The sequence below is a fragment of the Physeter macrocephalus genome, chromosome 8 (assembly GCF_002837175.3).
Source record: "Physeter macrocephalus isolate SW-GA chromosome 8, ASM283717v5, whole genome shotgun sequence".
Lineage (NCBI taxonomy): Eukaryota > Metazoa > Chordata > Mammalia > Artiodactyla > Physeteridae > Physeter > Physeter macrocephalus.
In genome coordinates, this window is record NC_041221.1 from 104424161 (window position 1) to 104441212 (window position 17052).

Below are 17052 nucleotides of genomic sequence, written 5' to 3' on the forward strand. Positions count from 1 at the left end.
AAACAAAAATATTAATTTGAAAACATACATGCACCCCATTGTTCATTGCATCATTATTTACAATAGCCAAGATATGGAAGCAACCTAAGTGTATATTGATAGATGAATGGATAATGAAGGTATGGGAGATATATAGATAGATATAGATATAGGTATGATTAAATATTACTCAGTGATGATGAAGAATGAAATCTTGCCATTTGTGAAAACGTGGGTGCAGCTAGAGATACGCTAAGTGAAATAAGTCAGAGTAAAACAACATATGATTTCACTTATACTTGGAATCTAAAAAGCAAAACTAATGAACAAACATAACAAAATAGAAACAGACTCACAGATACAGAGAACAAAATGGTGGTTGCCAGAGGGTAGGGAGATGGGGGGATAGATGTAATCTGTGAAGAGGATTAAAAGGTACAAACTTATAACTATAAAATAAATACATCAGGGAGATATAATGTACGGTATAGGGAATTTAGTCAGCAATATTGTAACAACTTTGTATGGTGACCGATGGTAACTAGGCTTATTGTGGTGACCATTTCATAGTGTATAAAAATATTGAGTCACTATGTTGTATACCTGAAACCAATATAGTATTGTATGTCAATTACAATTGAATTAAAAAATAGATTAGCATTAAGGCATGTAAAGCCCCTGGCACAGTGCCTGGACCTTAGTAGGAGGCTTAATAAAGGACAGGTATTGTTAATAAAAACACATTAGTCTCCTGAACAGCATTGGCCCTTTCATTTGGCCACCCAAAAATCCTCTTATATTCTTATGGGCTCAGCAAGGTAGGTAGCAAAGTTGATTGATTTACATAAAAAAATACTTTAATAAATTCCTGTGTAAAGAGTCATTACATAAAAGTTCTATAGATCAACATCCCCAGCCCTAATCCCTTCCTTATTCCTGGAAGGGAACTACTTTTCTGAATTTGCTGTGTATTTTTTCTGGCCTTTTGTTATATGCATTTGGTTCATTAAGTACCCAAATTATAAATACTGTAATTTATGGGATAATTTCATTATTAATTTTAATGTTAAAATATCATTCTGCAGCCATCTATGTATTGATATCTAATATAATATCTTGGGAATTTTTTTTCCCATAGACCCACTTCCTTATTTGAGTAGCTTTGCCTCAGTATAGACATATATTACTATGATTTATTTAGCCAGTTCCTTTGATGGCTTTTTAGATTGGTTTGATTTCTATTTGTTTGTTTCAGAGCTGAAATAAACATTATATTATAAGGCTCTTGGGGTATGTTGGAGGTCATTCTCTTAGCCTTTTCATAAAACACAGAAATGCATTTTGCCCTTATGCCTGGAATATTTGGATTAACTGGAAACTTAACTGCCTTTGGATTGTTCTGTGGATCAAATCCTCAGCGAAGCCAAGGGTGAAGTTTCACAAGATCAGATATTAACAAGAAAGTGTCAAAGTAGTAGAGAAAAAGAAGCCACTTGCCACATGGTAACTTCAGCTGACAGGCTTATTTGTGTGCATGAATCACAAACCTTTCTTGAACCTCCTTGTACTGAGGATGTGTTAACAGAAGTTAATTTGTGTCAGTGAAACTGGTAGGGGCTTGGTTCACTATAGAATTTGTACAAAAAGTGAAGTGTAAAAATTAGAAGAAAAAAGGTGACCTACAGCTGGTAAACCTGAGACATGTGCAACATACTTTATTTCAGGAAAATTGATTAGCTGTTGAGAAGATAAGTTTGGACCAAAAGCACAAACCAAGAAAGGTCAGAAATCCCAACAAATAAAGTTAAGTCCTTAAACCCTCTTCTTTCACATGCAAAATGAAGGGTTTGAAGAAAATAATTGTAACCTCTTAATTCTATGTTTTCTAAATGAATTCCATCAAATTCATATTTTCTTTAATAATAAAATCTCTGATTTAAATTTGATATTCAATAGTTATATAAACATTTGTGTAGACAAGCAGTTATGAAAATCAGATGAGAAACTTTAGAGATTCATTATGGTTGTCTGGCAATGACCTATTGGAGCTGAGAACTTGTCCTTCCTCTCAGGGCTAGGGATTTGCCCATCTTCAATTTGCCTACAGGAGCTGAAGACTCCTAATGTCTGCAAGTATCAGGCAGATGGCAATTCCTTGAAGTCTCCTCAAAACTGGCAGCTAGGCTCAGCCTGACTAATGCTTGAGCCCAAAATACGTATTCTCTGAATACAAGGCTGCTTTTATTCTTGCCCCATAAAAAAAGGGAGAGCAGTAAAGGAGAGTCCCATTGCTAAAATACAGTCCCAAGTAAAGTCCCATATAGTATGTCTATCTCTGCATCTCCACAATTTGCCACCAGTTGACTTTTCTTCCTGACACCTACACTAAATAACCCGTACCAGCATTCACAGCAATTTATTAAAGTTGCCCTCAGAAATTATTACTGAAACTAGCTTCCTATTTACTTTCTATTGTAGCCAGTATTAATCCTTTCTACTTTCTTACAAATTTCTAAATTTTGATTTACATAAGAATATTAAAATACATGTATGATTTTTATAATTGGTTTTTCTTTAATATTTAATATTCATCAGTCCATCTGTAAATCTTTTTCACTCAGTGAGCCACTAAAAGGAACTTGGGACTTACTTTTATGTGAATATACTTTAAAGCATTTATCAAATAAGCCAAGAGAGCAAGGAAATTGCCACATACTTTAGATATGTGTGTGTATGTGTGTGGTGAAGGATGTGGTAACCTATTTGGGAAGGATAGAGCTGCAGTATGTACGGAAAGCTATAAGAAGAAGTTTAGACTACTCATATAGTTAAAACTTTACTGTATCTTCCAGCTCTTTGATGACTGATACATTATATGAAAGCATTGTCTTTTTGAAAATAAACAGCCTTTGAGCCAGTTTATAAATTGCATAGATTCAAGTCAACACCAATTACAAAGAAAACATTACCCTGTCTTTCTCCCCCTGTGCTGCTTTTACTTAAACAGTCATTCAGGTGGAAAAATGCCAGCCTTCCTGCCCTGAGGCTTGTTGAGTTCACTCACAGATGTCTGGCTCAGATTAGAAATGTATACAATGGCACTGATGCCAGGCTGAGCCTGGGAATTTCCTTGACATCACAGTGAAGTATAAATGTTTGAATGATCACCTGAAACAGGTCTAGGATGGCCTTTGCTAATTTTAAAGTAAGTTTTCTTACCTTTCCTGAAAGGATCCTTCCTTAGAAAGTCTATTCATCATTGTAGCATGCTTTGGTAGGGGAAAAATGCCAAATGGAGGTGGAGGATGATAGGTAATAATAGGCAGAACACTCTGCTAATCTGACATTGAAGCGGAATGATCTGTATACATATGTTAATTTTATAGATAACTGAAGCTTTCAAGCACTGAAAGTAATTTTAATAGAAATATTTCTGAAACATATTACACACATTTATGCCTTCTAAAACACGTGAGTTTAATATAATTTTACTTTTCTATTAAAGCTCAAAGTATCTATCTACATGAATGCCAATCTATTCTGTAAAATAATAGCGAATGGAGTCAGTATGGCTTGGAGAGCTGTAGAACAGGTCACACTCAAATGTTTTTCAGCTTTTCTCTATCTTCAACATGTGAGCTGTAAGTTTTACTATTGTTTATGTACCTAAGTAGCCATCTTCAAGCCCGATTCTAATTTAATTTTCCAATTTTTGCTGAATTTTTGGAAACTACATTACTAACCTTATTAGAAAAAAATTAAGACTTATGAAAGTATCTTAACACAAGTTCAGTATTTCTCTGAAGGAATACCATGGATTACTTATTCACTCATAGATTCACATGATACATGTTTATTGGATTCTTCCCACCTTCTAGGTGCAGAACAAAGAGAAATGTTCTCCTCAAGACAGGAGAACCTGGACTAATAAAATTAAAGAAAAGGAAATAAAAATTGCAATCATCTAGGTTATATTTAGGGTCAGAAGCTTCAGGTGAAATCACAAAAAAGTTTAAACAAACTAAGCAAGTAATATTTCTCTATTTAACAGATGAAGGGAATGAAACTCAAGTTTAAATAACTTGCCCAATATCTTAAGTGTCAAAGCCAAGATTTGAAACTTTGTCTTTCTGCACTTAAAACCTCTGAACTTTCCATTTTGCTATGTTCTCTCCCCAAATGCCATTTTCCTTCCTGTTTCTCCCCATCTCCCTTCTAATACACACAAAGGAGTGTGAAGAGGGGTGCTAAAAATGAGGCAATTTGCACAAAGCAGAAATACTTCTGAGAGACTATCTTTACATCTTTCTCTTATAATACTTTGCTGACTTGCCCTCACTTGTAAATATAAGCTCTCATTCAATGGCTTTTTTTCTTCACACATATGGGGTTGTTCATATCTAAATTTTATAGAATTAAGATGGCCAGAAAACTGAAATCTGGATAAGTGAGATGGCACTGACTTTTGTGGGGCAATCTTCTGCCCAATTGGTTGATTATTTATTAATTTCAGGAAGGCAGAAAATGAACAATGAATAAGCGTGATGTAGTGAACAGAAGGAAAGCAGCAGGGTCAATAAATACTAGGTACAAGGTGCATGAAATCAAGCTTGTAAAGGACCTTGATCAAGCCATATGGATGCTGAGGAGTTAGCTCTAAGCAGCATGTTCTGTGGAGCTTCCTGTGGTGAGCTGCTCAGCCCAGGGAATGCAGGGCAAGGCAGTTGAGAGAAGGCAGGACCCCAAATGTCAGAGGCAACTACCTATATTAAAAAAATAGGTGCAGTATCTAGGGACTACAAAAAATTCAGCAACTGAAAATAGATATTTTTGAACAAGAAGCGTGCTTCTGTGTTTACTGTTTCTAATATTCTTCAGGCTTAGTTTGCTTACCTTCTATTTTATAGTAAATATTATTTTTCTCTTTAAAACATTCACTAATAATAATGTTCAAAAACCTGGTTTTATAAGATTTGTACATGAAACACATCCAAATTTGGGTTTTTCCTAAATCAATTCAAAACATATTCTAGAATAATTTATGCTTCAAAAACTGAAGCAAAGTATTTAGCGTATAAATCATCAAGAATTGCCTAATGGTTTAGAGAAAGGAATATATGCAATAGTGAGCTCAATATCTGGAGCTTTAAGAGACTTCTAAAATTTCCCTCATCTCTCTTTATGTTTAGTAGAATGGATGAAGGAAACAGTTCCTCTTGATCTGACATTCAGACCAAATGGATAGGATCCCTGCAAAAGGATACCAAATGAAAGAACAATGAAGTAGCCAGGGAATACTCAGAGATGCTAAGATTTCCCTTCAGTCAAGTGATCTTCAGCAAGTCTTCATCTCTTGTCAGGTTAAGATAAGACACCACACACGTATCACCATCATCCATCCAAGCCACAGGCTGAAGTAGGTGTGATAGCCATGGTTGTCAGGAGACACTGTGCAATCACAGAAAACAACACCAAGATTTGGTAATTATCTATTGTTTTATTCCCATTTACTTAAAAGGAGACAAAGTTCTCTAGAGCAGACCCAATGAACGCTGCTCATAAGAACAATAGAGAAAAGATATTAATCAAATGTATTCTAATGCCTCAAGTGAAAGAATGATATGAATGATAAAGTGATTAATAGGAGACAACAAACCTTTGAATGCCTGTCAGCATTTGTATGCAGCATGCTTGAATAATTTAATGAATTAATATATCCTCCATGAAAACCTGGAAGCCAGAATTATCTTCAGCAGGGTCACACCTTATTTTCAAGAGTTTCCAAGCTCTGTGCTAATTCCCTGAATTGGTATGCGAGGCAGACCTGTCGATTTAACGTTCACTGCAGAACTGAAGTCTAAACATTAAAACATATCACAACCTAGCGTGCTTTTAGTGAAACACTAGACAGACAATGTCAGTTTTGATTGAGTTCTTCTTCTGTCAGAGGCAATTTAGCACATGTCAACTTACTTCAACAACAACAAAACCCTTGTCGCCCTGGCTGTAATAAAACCTTGGAAGAAAAGCTCTACAAAGAAAACAGGAGAAACGTCAAGGAGGCAACCATGATTGTGAAAGGACATTCTTCTTCTACATAATCTTTGAGCCAGGCAGAACTTACTGTCAAAAAAGATAACTTAATAATAATGAATCAGGTTGCTTCCTTGCAAGAGATATGCCAGTATTAAAATAATATCTGGCAGCCAATACCAAAAACATGGCAGCACATTAAAACTGGCCATAAATACAGTAAATAGTCTTAGAAAGACATTTAAGGAGACAAGCAACTGCATCTAAACTGCCATATGTTAAAACACATATTTGAGCGGGCATGGCAAGGGAGTCTAATTGTCTCCTGCGAAGGCAACTGGCTTTGACTGGGGCCTCTGAGAAGAGACTAGGTATAAAGGAAGGCAGGGGTTTAATAAGCCAGGTTCTCTTTGCTTCTCCAGCAGTTCCTATTTTAAAACTTTTCATTATGATCTTCTATTCTGTTGTTAAGTTTCTGTAACTCTGGTTGCTCAGAATAGTCTAGGAAAGAAGGTCTGAATTCTTGTCTCCTCCCTTTCTACCGTACCCTTCTCCTTCATAAGAATAAATTTTTCCTCCAGTCACAGAGTTTACAGGCCAGGATTGTACAGTGATACAGAAGAATGCCCTTGTAGATGAATGTTGGGATAGGAAAAACAAAGAGAAAATCTTTTCCCATAGATTCCACATCCTGATTCTTTCTGAAACCTTTGATAGCTTCCATCTGCTCTGGAGGTTGAAGACAAGTGTTGGCCTGCCTGTTAGAATCTCGGCCAGTTTTGGAAAAATGGTTTTATGGGGAAAATATTGAGAACTGTGAGGGCACCCCTATTTTTCATGCCCTCTTTGCACTAACAGAAAGCTACCTCCACCCCAAACAAACACAGGATCTCTTACAGCTCTCTGAAAAAGAGGTTCTTCTTTCTCTCATGCAACCCCATCAGTCAGACTGTAGGTCCACGTTCTCACTGCCCATCCAGATTATTAAACTTCCACAGTCTCCTAGCAAACAAACAAACAAATCTTCCTCCACTGAATTTCATATAACTCGATAACACTATTCAAACCCCGACTTTTGATTTTAACCTTTAGGTGATACATTCATATTTATTAACACCTGGTTTACAATTTTCCTTCTGATTCCAACTTCTGGCACCATTTGAGATAATGTCTTGATTGTTACGTGAGCCTGATTTTATTCTAATGGTCTCCTCTCCAGTCTACTTCAGCCATCTTCTTTCATGATTTTAACTTGGATCTTTCACAGTCCAGGAGGCGTGCATGGTAGTTAAAAGTTTTCTGATACAGAAATAGAGAAGTCAATGGTAAAAAAAAAAAAAAAAAAAAGAAAGAAAAAAGAAAAAAAGAAAAGAAAGGATTTTTAAGGTGGGTCCATGTGAACATGTGGAATTTGAAAAGGGAGTGACAGTAATTAACCAGATGCTTGCTGGGTAGAAGAGTCAGATGAGAACAAGGTACAAAAAAGTGAGGAGTCAGAAACTGGAGATAGTGAGGAAGTGGAGAATGGAGGAGGAAAGAGTAAGCATGTGGGAGGAATGAAAACGACAAGTAATTGTGGTCAGAGATTCAGAGGTAAAAGCGAAATTAAGAATACCAGAGAATACATTTTAATTCAAGTCTCTTAAATTTAATTTCATCTATTTTTCACTGCATTTGGTGTGCTGGAAGAAAAGATATTCTTCCTGTAATCTTGACCCAATCTTTCCAGAAATAGTGCAATCCAAGTATTCAAACTTTTAAAAAATTTTCTTCAACTTATTCTTTTCTGCTGGGATCTCCACCTCAAGCCACAAACTAGCTCACTTTCCTATCATACTTAACAAATTTATAAATATTGCTTATTTATTTCTTCTATTCAAACTCACCAAAAGCGTATGTTCCATCTTAACTTAGTATTTTTTTATTCCCCAACAGCCACTGCAAATCTTCTTCCTAAAAATACCCAATGACCTTCCGTATTATTTTAGTTCATCACTTTTCCTGTGATTCTCATCCCTGAGCTCTCTCCTTTAACTTTTTCTGAGCATTTCCTGTCAGGCTCCTTTACTGGTTGTCATGACAACTTGAACAGTGTGCTCATACAAAGTAAAATTTACCACACAGGGATGTGGTGAATTTTTTCTCTTTCCTGTTTCCCCCACTAAACTGTGTATACTTTGAAGTAATGTCATATTCATTCTCATATCCCTTTGCAAATTACCCCAGCTGCCTTAAAGCTTAGTAAAAATATAGTTACCTGATGAATATTTCATTAGCTTCCAATTAATTTTAACACTAATATTTACATATATTTCCAGACATTTTACACAAACACTAAAAAACTTGCATGGCCCTATTATGCTTCAGAAATCAGTCATGCGCATTCTAAAGGAAAGTTGCTTTTTTTTGTCCCCAGAGCCCACATCAAAAAACTTTATAAACAATTCCTTATTATTTTTTAAGATTTAGAAAATGTGCAAGTCAGAATTGTAAAAAGCAAATACGTTAGCACAATGGAAATTTAATGGATAATGTCCTAGGACAAGAAATAGTGCATGAGCAGCAACCCAGCATTCACCATGTACTCCCCTCCAATACAACCTACTTCCTCTTGTCCAAAGGGAACAACTAACCTGACTTCAAACACAACATATTACTTCTGGTTGTGTAAAAAATTAGGTGGATCATATGAATACATATTAAACTTTACATCCTAATAAAAGAAAATAAATCCTCTTTCCAATAAACTAAAACATTCACAATTGATCCTTTATTAACTGACAGAAAAATCAATAAATTCTATAAAGAAGAAATTTCACACAAAAAATATCGGATCACTGTGCAATAAAAATCGGAATTATTTACAGACAAAAAAAAGTTTCTACTTGGAACTTTAAATATTACATATACATATATATATATATATACACACAAAAATGTATATTTAAGTTCTATAATGATAGGAACAATTTTCTTTTCTGATATAGATCAGTAAAAGAAGGAAAATCTCTTCTAAGGATAACATTAAATTATCACTGATGGAGTGTGGATGGGGTGAAATATAGATATCTATATTGTATAAAACTGTCTTTACACAAATCACTTATTATGTATAAGAGGATATATTACAATTATATCATGGAGAATCTAGTGATCAAAGACAACGTTATCAGTGTTGAGTCAAAACAGCACCATAGGCCTCCTGAATAAAATACACTGAGAAGGCAAAATCATGACTGTGATATGCTTCAAAAACTGTATAATCTGAATCAGATCATAAGAAACCATCATTAAAAAAAACAAATTAGTAACATTTTACAAATTAATTGGCTTATATTTTTCATAAATGGAGTACAAAAAAATATGTATAATTTTTGGAAAACCTGAAAAGTGACCAAAAGGAGTTATTTTATTTTTTATTTTTTCCTTAGAAATTGTTAGTTTTTATATTTCCAAATTTCGTAGTTCTTAATTGCATATATTTTTCACTAAATCCAATGTATGCAAGAGCAAGTGTAATGAAAAACATTTCTTCTACTGAAGACATTATGATTTGTATTTCTTTTGGAAAAATTGAATTATAGTGGAAGAACATATGGTTTAACAAATAATATTCTGAAGCGTATATGAGAGAGAGTGAAACATTTGTTATATATACTGAATCAACAGATTTTTAAGACAACTAAATGCATTTTTATTTTTTTGGTTTTCAGATGTACTTTTATGTTTTTTTGAAGTTAAAATTCATACTGACATAATTTTAAATTCACATGCAGTTATGAGAAACAGAGAACCCATGTATACTTTATCCAGTCCCCCCGACTGGTAATATTTTATCCAGTCCCCCCGAATGGTAATATTTTGCAAAACTATAGTATAGTATTAAAACCAGGATATTTACTTTGCTACAGTCCACCAGTCTTATTCTGATTTCCCCAGTTTTACTTCTCATTTGTGTATGTGTATTTATTTCTACACTAAAATTATATAGGCAAGACATTAAACAGTTTCAATATCACAAGGATCCCTTCTACTGCCCTTCTTTAATCACCCGCATGTTCCTCCTGCCTGTTCCTACCCACTGGAGACCACTAAGTTGTCCTCCACTTCTAAAAGTTTTCCTTTCAAAATGTTATATAAGTGGAATCACACATTATATATATCTTTTGAGTTCTGTACTTTTCACTCAGCATAATTCCCTAGAGATTCATTCAAGTTGTTACATATATCTAATTTATTCTTTTTTATTGCTGAGTTGTATTAAGTGGTTTATGTACATATACATACAAATACACTTTGTTTAACTATTCACCTATTGAAGAACATCTAGGAATATTACAGTTTCTTGGCTGTTACAAATGAAATTGCTACAAACACTTGTGTATGGGATTTGGTGTGAACAAAAATTTTATTTCTCTAGGATAAATACCCAAGAGGGCAATTGTTGTGTAGTATAGCAGTTGCATATCTAGTTTTAGAAGAAAGTGACAAACTATTTTGTAGATTGGCTATACCATTTGCATTCCCACAAGCAATGTATGAATGATACAATTTTTCCATGTTCTCACGAGTATTTGTTTTTATCACTATATTTTTTAAGGTTATTCTTGGAAGTATGTAGTGATATCTCAATATAGTTTTAATTTTCCTTTTCCTGGTGGCTACTGGTGCTAAATATCTTCTTCAGTGAAATGTCTGTTCATGTGTTTTGTTTATTTCTAAATTGAGTTTTTGTTTATTTTTCACTGTTGAATTTTTAGAGTTCTTTGTGTATTATAAATACTAATCCTATGGCAGATATGTAGTTCATAAATATTTTCCCCCAGAATGTATTTTATCTTTTCTTCTTCCTCACATTGGTTTTTTAAAGCAGTTCTACTGAGGTATAATTGTTTACAAAGAACTAAATATATTTAATGTGTAAAATTTAATGAGTTTGGACAAGTACAAACACTCATGATGCTATCACCAAAATCAATGTAATACACACAGCCAACACCTCTCCAAGTTTCCTTAGGTCCCTTTATTTTGGTTTTGGTTGTTTTGTGTGTATGGTAAGAACATTTACCATGAGCTCCACCCTCCTAACAAATTTTGAAGTGTGCAATACTGTATTGTTAACTATAGGCATTACATTGTGTAGCAGATCTCTAAAACTTAGTCATTTTGCATAAATAAAATGTTATATCCATGGAACAACAACTCTCCATTTTTCCTACTCCCAACATCTCACAACCATTGTTGTATTCTTTGCTTCTATGAGTTTAATTATTGGGATAATGTACTATTTGCTCTTCTGTGACTAGCTTCTTTTACTTAGTATAATCTCTTTAGATTCATCTATGTTGTTGAAAATGGCAGAATTTCCTTCCTTTTTAAAGCTGAATAATACTCCATCATATGTATATACTATTTTCTTCATCCATTCATCTGTCAATGGACACTTAGGTAGTTGTCATGTCTTGGCTATTGTGAATAATGACGCAATGAAGATAATTTTTTGAGATCCTCATTTCAATTCCTTTGGGTGTATATGCCCAGACATGGGATTGCTGGATCATATAGAGGTTCTATTTTAATTTTTGAAGAAGTGCCATACTGTTTTCCATAGCTGCTAAGCCATTTTACGTTCCCATAAACAATGTTCAAAGGTTCCCCTTTCTCCATAACCTTGCCAACACTGTTCGCTTTGGTTTTTTGATAACAGCCATCCTAACAGGTGTGAGGTGATATCTCAATGTAGTTTTGATTTGCATTTCATTATAATTAAGGATGAGCAGCTTTTTATTTCTTTCACAATGAACTGTTGGCCATTTGTATGTCTTCTTTGGAGAATTGTCTGTTCAAGTCTTTTGTTCATTTTTAATCAAGCTATTCATCTTTTTTTGTTGCTTTTTGTTTGTTTGTTTGATTTTGCTCTTAAGCTGTAAGATGTTCACTGGGCCTTTCCAGAGGAAATGTTTTTAATTTTGATGAGATGCAACTAATATATATTTGTCTTTTATAGATTGTGCTTTCATGCCAAGACTATGAACTGTCCCTAGCCATGGTCCCCTGATATGTTCTCCCTTTTTTGTTTTTAAGGTGTATAGCTTTATGTTTTACATTTATGTCTGTATCCCATTTTGAGTTAATTATTTTAATAATGTATGAAGTTTATTATTTAATAATGTATGAAGTTTATTTTAATTTTTAATAATGTATGAAGTTTAGGTTTAAGGGTTTTTTTACCTATTTTTTTTAATAAAAAATATAACTTATTCAATAGATAGTGCTGGAGAAATTGTTTATCCATGGATAACCAATTTCTCCAGCACTATCTATTGAATAAGTTATCTTTCCTCTACTGAATTCTCTTGTACCTTGTCAAGAATCAGTTGGGCACATTTGTATGGTTATATATCTGATTCCATTGTTCTATGTGTTTATTACTTTACTAATAGCAACTCTCTTAATTACTGTAGCTACATAGTAAAGCTTAATATTCAGTAGAATGATTATTCCACTTCATTCTTTGTCAGGAGTTTCTTAGCTATTCTAGTTTCTTTACATTTTCATATATATTTGAAAACAATTTTGTCTGCATTTATAAAACACTTTGTAGGAATTTTGATACCAATTGCATTAAATCTATAGATCTGAATGACATATTTGCTTTCTTGAGTCGTCTACACCATGAACGTGGTATACCTCTCTATGTATTTAGGTCTATCCTAATTTTCTACATACATTTCCTAAACATGATTTGTTAAACGTATATTTAAGTATTTCATTTTCTTTGACATGGTTGTGGATGGTTTTGTGCTTTTAATTTTAGTTTTGGAATGTTCACTGTTAGTATAATAAATGCAATTGATTTTTTTAAATGTTTGGTCTTTTTACGATCATCTGCAGAAGTGGATGATCCCCACATAAAGTCTGGTTCAGTTACCGAGACTGACAATATCAAATATACACCAAGAGGGTATGAAAAGGTTTATTATCATTGAAGCCTCTGGGGGATCAGGCCAGGCATCTCAAGTAGGTCCAAAATGGCTTGAGAGAGCAAGGAAAGAAGACTGGCCTGCATTTATATTGTGATTAGGGGGTGGGGTCAGGGTAAGCATTACTGAACACTGGAAGGGTCTTGCATGGTTAGAATTCCCCACAGGAACCAAAGGAAAATCCACCTTGGCTTTCTCATCAGCTTATACAGATGTGGCTCACAAAGAGAAAAAGGAGGGATGAGACTTAAAAGATGCTGCAGTCAAACATCAAAAATAAAGTCACACCCCTCATTACAGTCATATACCATGCAATATTAATATGCTTACTTTTTAATTCTCCAAGTGTTTCTTTAGATTCCTTGGGCTATTCTACTTATACAATCATGTCCCCTGCAAATAGAGACAGTTTTATTTTTTCTTTTCCATTATACACGCTTTTATTTATTTTTCTTGACTTATTGCAGTGGCTAGAATTTCCAGTGCTATTTTGAAAAAGCCTTGCTCCCAATCCTAGAGGAATGATATTCACCACTACATATGATGTTAGCTGGTGTTGTAATGGATTAGAATGGATGTTTTGTCAAATGCTTTTTTCTGTCAATTAATATAATCATATAATTTTTCTTCTTTAGCCTGCCAATATTAAATGCCATTATAAATGTCAAAAATCAAATATTTAAGTTTTCAATTCATTAAAAATAATTTGTTTCCCAACCAGCTTGTGTCAAAATCACTTTGATTTCTTATTGAAGCTGATAGGGCAAAACAAATGTTTATTCTTATTATGACTTTGTATGATGTTTTTTTTCTCCAAGTACATTTCCTTCTTTACTTGGGTATATTTATGAAATTGTTGTATATTTGCCTTCAATATCTCTGTAAACATGTTATAACCTGTGCATATTGTAAAGAATAGTATCTCTTTGAATTGTTTTATTTCACCACAGTGTAAAGGCCTTTTCAGAGTTATTCTCCTTAAAAAATTTGCATTATAGATAATAATAATGCAAGTGATGTTTTCACAAACCTAAAGATGGGCCATGCAAAGCTATTCAGAAAATTATAAATAAATCTGATGGCATGTTTTTCCTGATTTTCTTTAGTGGTATTTTGAAGTCATAAAATAGGTTTTATTTTATAGTTCTACATATTATACTAACTGGAAGTTAAGTGAGTAATGGCTTACCTAGCTCTTTTACTAGTTATCAGCCCTGTTTCCTATTTTCTCTTCATATACAATCACTTATTAACGAGAAAAACAAAAAACAAAAAAGCTTTCCTTGGAAAATTCTCTCCCAACCCTTCCTACATTTTAGGACTAAGTTGCTCAAGTCACTGTTTTTTATGGTGAGGTCTTTTTTCTTATAAAAATAAAAGCCTGCATTTACTCCAAATATTCTTCTTGGAGGTGGGTAAGACAGAAATTACTGCTATTTGGAACAAGCATTTCCTGCCTTGGCTTCAGCTGACAAATGCTAAATCATTGATGAACACTGTGTAGGTGACTGTGTTGACCTTTAGCAGCAGTGGTCTCCTGTGTGGTAGAGACAAGGAAGACAAACTTCTTACACTTAGTCTAAGGAAAAAAAGGGCAAATAAAGCATTGTTGTGTGTCTTCACTCCCTCTGATGTTTTATACATATTTACAGATGTTTAAATATTGTAAATTTCTTCACAGAACTGTCATGTACAATACCATTAGGTGACAAGTAGTCTCCCAAGTATGAACTGAAATTCCTGGAGCACTTCCATGCTAAATAAAGCTTTGTGTCAATGTCAGCTGCTCAAATGTACTTAAATCTTTCAAGAAAGCAGAAAGATGATAATGTGAAATCATGTAAGTGCTCAGGGATCTCCCATAGTAATAAATCATAACTGGAAAACAAAGCAAAGCCGGGGCAAAACTGCACAATAAAGGAAAGTGTGTCTTTGGTTTTCCCCCCACTTTCTCAGAGTGTCTCTCTTCCATTTCTGGGTTTCTGTGTAGTCTAACTAGCTCATTTTTTTTTAATAGAACAGGGACCCAACTCTAGGACCCCATGTGTATAGTGCTACTGACCAACAGGCCTTTTTCCTTTTCTGTAGAGCAACGGTAATTTGCCTAACTTTAGTTAAATTTCCTCAGGGAATATGCAGCTAAAATGAAAACATATATATACAATAATCACTGAATAAATATTATAAACCTAGCCATACTAAAGTACATCTAATAATTGCTGATGAATAGCTTTATACATTTAAAACATAAAATGAGCATCTACAAGGTTCCAGGAACTGTAAGAGTTATTACCAATTAAATAGATAAATGTTGAATTTATTGTTGATGGGATGCTGTTAAGAAAAAAGTGTTGCTGTTTGCCCATCCATCTTTGTATCTATCATCTATCTATATAGAGTCTTTTCTTTTTCTATGTAATACATAGGAATGTTTTCTTAAGTTTCAACAGAATATGGTTTCTCTTGATACCTTCAGACAATGAATGCAGAAACAATCTGGGATCATGTGGAAATCACTGTTGTTAATGAAAAAAAAAATGTTGATTCTGACAAGTAACATGTAGTAGTGATTCTTCTAAAAATATAATTGTTTCTGCTTTTGCCCCTTAGTTTGTCCCTAAAGTTTAAAAGTTTTATAAAGGATTAAAAGAGCTGAACTCTGTCTAAGAATTCTAAGTTCTAAATTTACCTTCTAAATGTATATTCACTACTCAGATGTACAGAAATGTAACATTATTTTCTATAACAAATTCATTTTAGCTGAGAAGCACCTAATTCTGCTGATATCTGAATATTCTTAGTTTTAGCCCTTCTTTATCTCTAGAAGTAAGTTCTGTGAGAGCAGGGACATTGTTTTGTTTCTAATAACATGGTAGAGGCTCAATAAATATCTGTATAATAAACTATTAAATTTTGCCATTTTATAATAATCTTTACTAGTAGAGATGGACTCATTTATGTTTACAAACTTAGACTGTTTTGAGTATATATTTATTTAAAAGCCAGAATTAAGCTGTGGCTTCTCCATTTTCATGAAAGATGGTCTCTTGTTGGGTCTCTAAATGGCAGGCAGAGAACAAGCCATCAGACATTGAATTTCCTCTCAACATATCTAGAATTTATGTTGCCATGACCCTCATGTCCCAGGCTTAACCTGTACCATTCCCTACTCTACAGTTTACTTTCATTAGATCTATTCCCCAATGATCTATGCTCTAGCATTGTAGAGCCTGGCTGAGTATTCCAATTGAGCCTTTGGAAATGTAATATATCTATGTCTATATGAAGTGTTCATCTCAAAACTGTTTGATTTCAAATCAAAGTACCTAGTATAAGCTAACACATCACTTCATTAATTGACTTTTTTACTCTAGGTTCTATCCAGTACCTCCCCAAGGGGAGGGAAATATCATTTGTTCAATGGCAAGAAACATTTGGAGAAATAAAAATATATTGATTAAAAATTTTCAAATATAATCACATGATAATATGTAATGGAACATTGTAGTAGTTATCAAAAAGACTAAAAGACATAAACTTTCAAATGACAAAGAGATACAGAGACTGTTGAAAAGAAAGAAAGTGAGAATTTTAGAAAAGTAAAACACTATGCGGTTCTTCAGATACAAGTATCTGATGCAAACAATCAACAAGATGTAATATATTTGAAAGAATGCAACTTAACAAACAAAACCCACAACTATTAGCACTTGAATATTGATCTTATACTTTTGACTTTCTATTCCACCTAAAATGAATATGTCTCTCACATTAAAACACACACAGACACACACAGACACACAGACACACACACACACACAGTTTCTTCTAATATTAGCTTTTTGCAATAATCATCTTTAAGCCACTGAAACAGACTTTTGAGACAATCTGATTTTATCTTCTGAAACTTGAAATTGTCTGATAAAATCAGACAATCTGATTTTATCTTCTGATCTCATGGGCCACTGCAGTGCTGCCCGCTCCCCCGCCCCTTTTAAGGCAAGATCACTACCTCATTTAATATTATTTTGAAGAATGAGAGTGCTGTTTTTGTTTG